An 8,235-nucleotide genomic window follows, 5' to 3' on the forward strand; every position below is an offset into this window, starting at 1 on the left:
GTACTAAATAAATCAGCCTTCTCTGGACACATCTCTTTGGCAATAGAAATAAGGCATTCTTTAACAAATTCTCCCTCCACAAATGGTTTGCCATTGCATGCTATTAGCTTGGCAACTTGAAAACTTGCCCGCAGTGAGGAAGTATTTAACTGCTTCTGCTTCACAAAAGTATTTTGCTGAGTCGTCAGTGTATGTTTCAGTTGTAATATTTTATCTTTTCTCACTTCTCCAACCAAACAATCATATTTATCTTTATGTTGAGTTTGATAGTGGTGTCGCAAATTGTATTCTTTGAACACAGAAACTATATTCTGGCATATCAGACACACAGCTTTTTCTTTGTACCACATAAAAAAGTAATCGTAAGTCCACTGTTCTTTGAATATCCTGCACTTGCTGTCAATTTTTCTTTTTCTTGACATCATTGTTTCCTAGGGATTCCAAACTGATATTAGTGAAATACAAATATGTGTGTATATATACACACAGTGTATGAACCCCCATAGTCCCTGATGTGAACACTTACCCCTTGCAGGCTTTTCTAAGCAGATCAGCTCAGTTCCTGATAGTTCAGTTATATCTCCCTATATAATGCCCAAATTGATATGTTCGGAATCAGCATGTGAACATTGAAAAGGAATTGCAAAATGCATATAAAATTTTCAATGTAACCCCTTTAAAATGCTTCAGCATCGAACCCCTAATTTTCCACATGGGCAATTCAGCACCGAACCCCTAACCTCCCAACCACCGCCCACCCCCTAACTTTGATTTCAGCACTGAACGCCTCATCACCCCCAAAGGGGAATTTTCATATGAGTCACCCACAACCCAATCGGGAAGAACCCCCCATCTGGCAAAAATTTATTTCTATGGCACTTTTGACTGACCTTTGGCAGTGGAGGGAGTGGAGGAAAACCTTATTGACAGGCAGGCACAGCACACAGACACCACGTTGCCTGGGGGTGGAGCAGGTGCCTTTTTACATCATATAGTCACCCACATGTGGTACTCCTCACTACTCGGCGTCTGGCGCCCTCCAGTGACGTCATCAGCAACGCCCTCTCAACACCGCCCTCACGCCCACCCTCCCAGCACACAACATGCAGTGGGCGGAGGTGGGTGATGTCATCCCTGAGAAACCATGACACTGAGTGTATATTCTGGCAGGTATCTTGGCAACCAAACAGTGCTCACTGCTGGCTGGCCGGATCAAACTCCTCTGCAGGCCCCATGTGGCCTGCGGGCCATAGTTTGAAGACCCCTGGTCTAGGGATACCTTACTGCTCCCTTGTCCTTCCCTGATAGGCTTCCTGATATGGCCTGATAGTACAGGGTGGGGTCTATAGAAATAGGCTTGTGAAGACCTAGCATGTGACTTACACCATGTGGTTCTTATAAAATGGTGTTTTTCCCTGATCAGAACCTGAGAAGCCACCTGCCATGTGGCTTTTACAAAATGGTATCCCTCCTTGTTCAGAACTCAGATCCCAAGAAACCCACCTGGTGCAACCCTGATCCCCACCTGGGGTCACTTCTCCCTGTTGGCATGGAAATCCTGGACCAGTGCAGTCACAGAAATAATTACAATGAGAACTATCATAACAAAATGTGACTGAATGAGGGAAGTAGAAAGCCTGTCTAGAGTACAGGCCAGTATGGAGTGGGGAGGAAGGACACTTGGGATATTGATCATGGAAATATTGCACTGATGAAGGATTTTGTATATATAAATTAAAATATTATATAAATTAAAAATATATTAAATATATAAAATATATATTAAAAATAAAAGAAAAGGGGGCCGGGCGGTGGTGCTGGAGGTAAGGTGCCTGCCTTGCCTGCGCTAGCCTAGGACGGACCGCGGTTCGATTCCCCGGCATCCCATATGGTCCCCCAAGAAGCCAGGAGCAACTTCTGAGCGCATAGCCAGGAGTAACCCCTGAGCGTCACAGGGTGTGGCCCAAAAACCAAAAAAAAAAATAAAAAATAAAAAAAGAAAAGAAAAGAAAAGATAAGGCCTCCCAATTCTTACCACAGGCTGTGTTCTTTACACTGACTGTATAGAATGAGGAGGTACAGTAAATGCACCCCATATACACCTCAACACAGGTCCTTTGCCTGGTCTGTATAAGTGAATTGGGGGACAAACAAACAAACAGAAAAGAGTCTAGACGGGACAGAGCAATAGCACATCAAGGAGGGCATTTCCTATGCATGCGGCCAAACTGGGTTCAATCCCTGGAATGCCATATGGCCCCTTGAGCTTGCCAGAAGCAATTTCTGTGTGTAGAGCCAGGAATGATTTCCTAAAAACAACAACAACCACAACAACCACCACAACAAAAAACAGGGCCTGGAGTGATAGTGCAGTGGTAGGGAGTTTGCCTTGCACACGGGTGACCCAGAACAGACCTTGGTTCGATCCCTAGCATCCTATATGGTCTCAAAGCCAGGAGAAATTTCTGAGCACATTGCCAGGAGTAACCTCTGAGCATCACTGGGTGTGCCCCTCCCCCCAAAAAAACCCCAAAATAACATTCTTGGGCTGTAGAGATGACTGAGTGGGTTAGAACCACTCACTTGATCTGTCTGCAGGAATTAATTAGGATTAATTAATTAATCAGAATTAATCCCCAGCACTGCTATGTCTCCTGAAAACTACCATCAATGTTTCCCAAACTAAAATTTATCCCTGAGTACCACCAAGTATAACCCCCTTAAAAATAGGAGGAATCCAGGAGATAGAATAGCAGGGAAGGCACTTGCCTTGCATATAGATGAACCAGATTGGATCTCTGGCACCCATATGGTCCCTGCGAATTTGTCAGAAACGATCCCTATATGCAGAGCCAGGTATAACCTCTGAGAGTGGCAAAGGAGAGAGAGAGAGAGGAGGTCTGAGTGATAGTACATATGGAGGGCATTTTCCTTGCATGTGGCTGACCTGGGTTTAATTCCTGGAATCCCATAGGGTCCCTGACCCTGCAGGAGTAATTTCTTCTTCTTCTTTTGGTTTTTGGTTTTTGGGTCACACCCTACAGCGCTCAGAGACTACTCCGAAATTGCCCCCAACAGGCCCAGAAGACCATATGGGATGCCGGGATTTGAACCACCATCCTTCTGCAAGCAAGGCAAACGCCCTACTGCTGTGCTAAATCTCTGGCTCAGGAGTAATTTCTGAATGTAGATCGAGAATTAACTCTTGAGCACTGCTGGGTGTGGCCCCCAAACAAACAAAAAATAGAAAAGAGAGAGAGGGAGAGAGAAGCAAGGCCCCTGTCATACCTGATATAAAAGGAAAAACTTGAACCTTTGCAGGGGGGGACCCAGGATAGTGAGCATATCAGTGGTTGCTGGTAGGTGGGGGAAACAGAGACAAAACATCAGAGAGATGCTGTCTGCTTTGTATCTATTCTTTGTTCTTTTTTTTTGTACTCTCCCGGCCACCTCTGGATGGTGAATTTTCATCAAAGTATACTTGCTTTCAATTTCTCTTCTCTCTCTCTCTCTCTGTCTCTTTCTCTGTCTCTCTGTCCCTGTCTCTGTCTCTCTATCTCTCTGTCTCTGTCTCTCTCTATCTCTCTGTCTCTGTCCCTCTCTCTGTCTCTGTTTCTCTGTCTGTCTGTCTGTCTGTCTGTCTGTCTGTCTGTCTGTCTCTCTCTCTCTCCATCCCTGGTGAGTAATCACAAAGTATTAGCATCTCATCTAACAGCCATTCCCCACAGGACCCTTCAATTCTTACAGCATCAGGCCCTGGTAGCCTTGTGCCTCTACAACCTGGAAGCCCTGGCAGCCTTGTGCTTTGTAAATAACACCCTTAACAGGTCAAGGGAGCCCTGGCTTTTACAGGATTTCAGAAAAAAAGAAAAAGAAATGAAATTTTGAAAAGGGAGAAATTAAATAAATGAAATAGAGAAGTGAATGTAAGAGAAAAAATAATTAAAAAGAGGAAAATGGAGAAAAACATAGAAAAATATATTTATTATATAGAGAACAAAGAGATTTAGACAGAGAAACAGACAGAAAAGAGAAAATGAGTAAAGAAGATTTTTCTAGAGAGAAAAAAGACAGACATAGAGAAACAAATAAAGAAAAATTTAAATAGAAAATATTTATCCCTTAGATAGAAATAGAAAGTGAAAAACTCTGATGACCCCGCAACTGTTTCCTCTCAGCAAGAAGCAGCTAGAAAGAATTCATTGCCCTTTTAAAGCTAAAGAATTGGAGTTTTGGGCCCGGAGAGATAGCACAGCGGCGTTTGCCTTGCAAGCAGCCGATCCAGGACCAAAGGTGGTTGGTTCGAATGCCGGTGTCCCATATGGTCCCCCGTGCCTGCCAGGAGCTATTTCTGAGCAGACAGCCAGGAGTAACCCCTGAGCACCGCCAGGTATGGCCCAAAAACCAAAAAAAAAAAAAAAAAAAAAAAAAGAATTGGAGTTTTCCACTTTCCTAGGTTAGGCACAGTTAAGGTAGTCACAGGCTTGATAAACCATTAATGTTTGTTCTTTACTGTTTCATTTCTTCCCTACACTTGTCTCTCAGCTTTGAAGTTGACAGTTTATTTGATTTAGGAGGTGAGGAAGGAGGGAGATGGGGAGCATTGGTGATAGGAAGGTTGCTCTGGTGAAGGGGGGTGCTCTTTTTATGACTGAAACCTAACTACAATCATGTATGTAATTATGGTGCTTAAATAAAGAAAAAAATAGAGGCTGGAGAGATAGCATGGAGTTAGTGCATTTGCCTTGCATGCAGAAGGATGGTGGTTCAAATCCTGGCATCCCAGGAGTGATTTCTGAGTGTAGAGTCAGGAGTAATCCCTGAGCACTGCCAAGTGTGACCCAAAAACAAAAACAAAAAAAAAAAAAAGAAAGAAAGAAAAGAAGAAAGAAAGAAAAAAAGAAGAAAGAAGAAAGAAAAAGAAAGAAGAAAGAAAGAAGAAAGAAAGATAGAAGAAAGAAAGAAAGAAAGAAAGAAAGAAAGAAAGAAAGAAAGAAAGAAAGAAAGAAAGAAAGAAAGAAAGAAAGAAAAACGCAGCTGACAACCACCATGGTTTTTGCAGACCACCACCTGACTTAACCCCACTGCCGCTGAGGATGACTCTCCATATAAAAAAAGAAGAAAAGAATTGGAGCAATAGCACAGTGGTAGGATGTTTGCTTTGCATGTGAGTAATCCTGAAAGGACCTCGGTTTGATTCCTGGCATCCTATATGGTTCCCGGAATCTTCTAGGAGTGATTTCTGAGTGTTGAGTCAGGAGTAAGCCCTGAGAGCTGCTGGGTGTAACCCAAACCTCCTCCCCAAAGAAAATAAATAAAATAAAAAAAAATAACAACAACAACAAAAAGGCAAGAAACCACTAAAGGTAGAGATGTATGGCAGTTGGACTTGGACAGACCTTGGATACTTTGGGATACTTTGGATACATACCCTCGGATACCCTCACTGTAATGACTTTGAACCTGGACATGACCCTTTTATGCCAGGTATAAAGTAAAAAACTTGGACGTTTGTGGAGCAGGGGCAGGATAGTGAGGAAAGGAGTGCCTACTGGTAAGCGTGGGGGGTGGGCAGAGATAAAACATTGGAGGGATGCTGTCTGCTTTATATCTATTCCCTTTCCTTTCTTTTTAATATTTTTGGCTACACCCAGCAGCATCAGGGGTTACTTGGGGCTCTTTGCTCAGAAATTGGTCCTGGAAGGCTCTGGGGACCATATAGGATGCCAGGGATCTAACCCAGGTCTGTTCTGGATTGTCCACATGCAAGAAAATGCCATAGTTCTGTACTATCACTACAGCCCCAATGCATTCTTCCTTCCTTCCTTCCTTCCTTCCTTCCTTCCTTCCTTCCTTTTTCTTCTTGTTAATCACAATATACTTAGTTTTATTTTCTCTCTTCTTTCTCTCAGTCCCAGGCCGTTGGTCACTACATTTTAGTGACCCCGGGTGGGCACAAGGGGCCATCCAGCAAAAGGGCTTCATGGGACCCTGCAAGCCCCTCAGCACCAGAGCTTGACATTCCTGGGTCTCTGCAGCCTTGCAGCCCTGGCAGTCTTGGGCCACTGTACAATGCCAGGAATGATTCAATGTTCAGGGACTGAGCATTCTCTGCCCCCCAAAAGAATGCAAAGTCTACTAGTATCGGTTCTGCTCAGTTCTGTTTGGATAGCTGAGGGCTCAGAATCTCACTTCTAGCCTCAGCCTACTTGTGTGACTCAGTTCCTCCAGGACATGGTGTGTTGCCAGCAAGTTCATAAGCACAGAAATAAGTCATAGACTACACCTTATTGGCCCCATCATTGAGCAATGCTTGCTGTCCCTAAAATGCTGATAACTGTCCCATATGGAGCCTGAGCTAGCTGCCTGGTACATGCAAGGAGCTGTGAAGAGGTAAAGTTTGGGGGAAAGGAAGTTGGGAGCAGAATTTGGAGGCCCTCAATGCTCCATTCACCTGAGAAAGGTCTATTTTTTTAATTTTTTTTTTTTAGTTTGGTGGCCACACCAGTGATGCTCAAGGGCTGATTCTTGGCTCTTTGCGTTGGAACCTCTCCTGTTGGTGCTCTGAGGACCCTATGGGATGCAGGAGATGAATCTAAGATCCTCTACATGCAAGTCCAGTACCCTCCCTCTGTCCTATTGCTCCAGTCCCTTCACCTTTGCAATTTTTATTGTTCAGGGTGGAGGTGCTGGGAGCCACTCCTAGCTCTGTGCTCAGGGATTATCGTAGAACCAAGAATTAAGCCAGGATCAGTCAGTCACATACAGGGCAAAAGCCTTAACCTCTTTTCTATCTCTTCATTCCCATAGAAATAGCTTTTGTAAAAACTTTTTTTTTATTTAGGGAGTGCAGAGGATCCTCCAATCAGTGCTCAGGAAGCCCACAGGCCACTTCTTAAGTTCTCAGCCAACCTGATCAAGTCAATGTTTGGGTCCAGCAGTGGTGGTGGGGAGAGATACTGTAGCAGTGCTGGGGGTTGGCAGGAGTCATATGAGAGCCAGTTGGTACCTTGACCCTAGCACATGCCAGACTGTATCCTTGACCCACCACTGTGGTCCCCCAGACTAGACCTTCCCCTTTCTGCTCTTTGTGTTGGAGTATCTGGTGAGTCCAAACTGGGCTCTGGTGCTTAAATGTTGGGTTAGGGGTGTTTGCACACAGGTTCTTGTGGCATTCACAGTGATCTAGCATGTTTGGAGTTCTGGTGCTTTAGGGAGGTCATACATCTGACTGGGAAAGAAAAATAGAAGGAGGAAAGGAAGGAAGGAATGAGGAAAGAAAGAAAGGAAGAAAAAAATAGAGGAAAGAAAGAAGAAATGTAGGAAGGAAGGTAGGAAAGAAGAAAGGGAGAAAGAAAGGTATGAAGGAAGGATAGAATAAAGGAAGGGAGGAAAAGAGGAAAAGGAAAGAAGGAATAAGAACGAAAATAGGGCCCGGAGAGATAGCACAGTGGCGTTTGCTTTGCAAGCAGCCGATCTAGGACCAAAGGTCATTGGTTCGAATCCCGGTGTCCTATATGGTCCCCCGTGCCTGCCAGGAGCTATTTCTGAGCAGACAGCCAGGTGTAACCCCTGAGCACCACCGGGTGTGGCCCAAAAACAAACAAACAAAAAAGAATGAAAATAGGGAATTAAGAGAAGTAGGATGGAAGAAAGAAATAAAAATAGGAAGAAGGAAGGAATGAAGTACAGAAGTAAGAGGGGAAAAGGAAGAAAACAAAAATAAAAAAGAAGAAAGGAATACATTAATAAAGTAAAGGAGGGAGAAAATAAAAGTAGAAAGGAAGGCAAGAAGGAAGAAAGGAGAGAAAATAAAGAAAGAAATGAGGGAGAGAGGAATGCAAGGAAGGAAGAAGAAATAAAAATGGAAGGAAGGAAATAGGGACATAATGGAGAAAGGAAGAATAGAGGAAAAATAAAAAGGAGGAACGAATGAAAGAAGAAAGTGATAAAAAAGAAATAGGAAATTAAGGAATGGAGGAAGGAAGAAATGAAAGTAGAAGGAAGGAAGGAAATAGGGAGGTAAGAAAGAAAGGAAGAAATACATGTAGGAAAGAAGGAAGAAGAAAGGAAGAATATAGGAAAGAAAGAAAAGCCAGAAGGAAGGAAATAGCAAGGGCATAAAGGAAGGTACAAATGAAAAAAGAGAGGAAGAAAACGAGGATGGAAAGAAGAAAGTTTGCTTTATATTTTTGGTCTATACCCAGCAGTGCTCAGAGCTTCCTTCTGATACTA

The 8,235-nt window shown here is 43.5% G+C and overlaps 1 non-coding gene across 1 annotated transcript; it reads left to right on the forward strand.

The window, feature by feature from the left end:
• Positions 1-2,018: 2,018 nt before the first annotated feature.
• On the forward strand, positions 2,019-2,152 carry LOC126031973 (small nucleolar RNA SNORA51). Its single transcript, XR_007503776.1, has one exon. It is a non-coding gene; the product is annotated as a small nucleolar RNA SNORA51 (small nucleolar RNA).
• Positions 2,153-8,235: the final 6,083 nt, after the last annotated feature.

This window comes from Suncus etruscus, chromosome 15, assembly GCF_024139225.1.
Source record: "Suncus etruscus isolate mSunEtr1 chromosome 15, mSunEtr1.pri.cur, whole genome shotgun sequence".
In the NCBI taxonomy this organism is placed as follows: Eukaryota; Metazoa; Chordata; class Mammalia; order Eulipotyphla; family Soricidae; genus Suncus; species Suncus etruscus.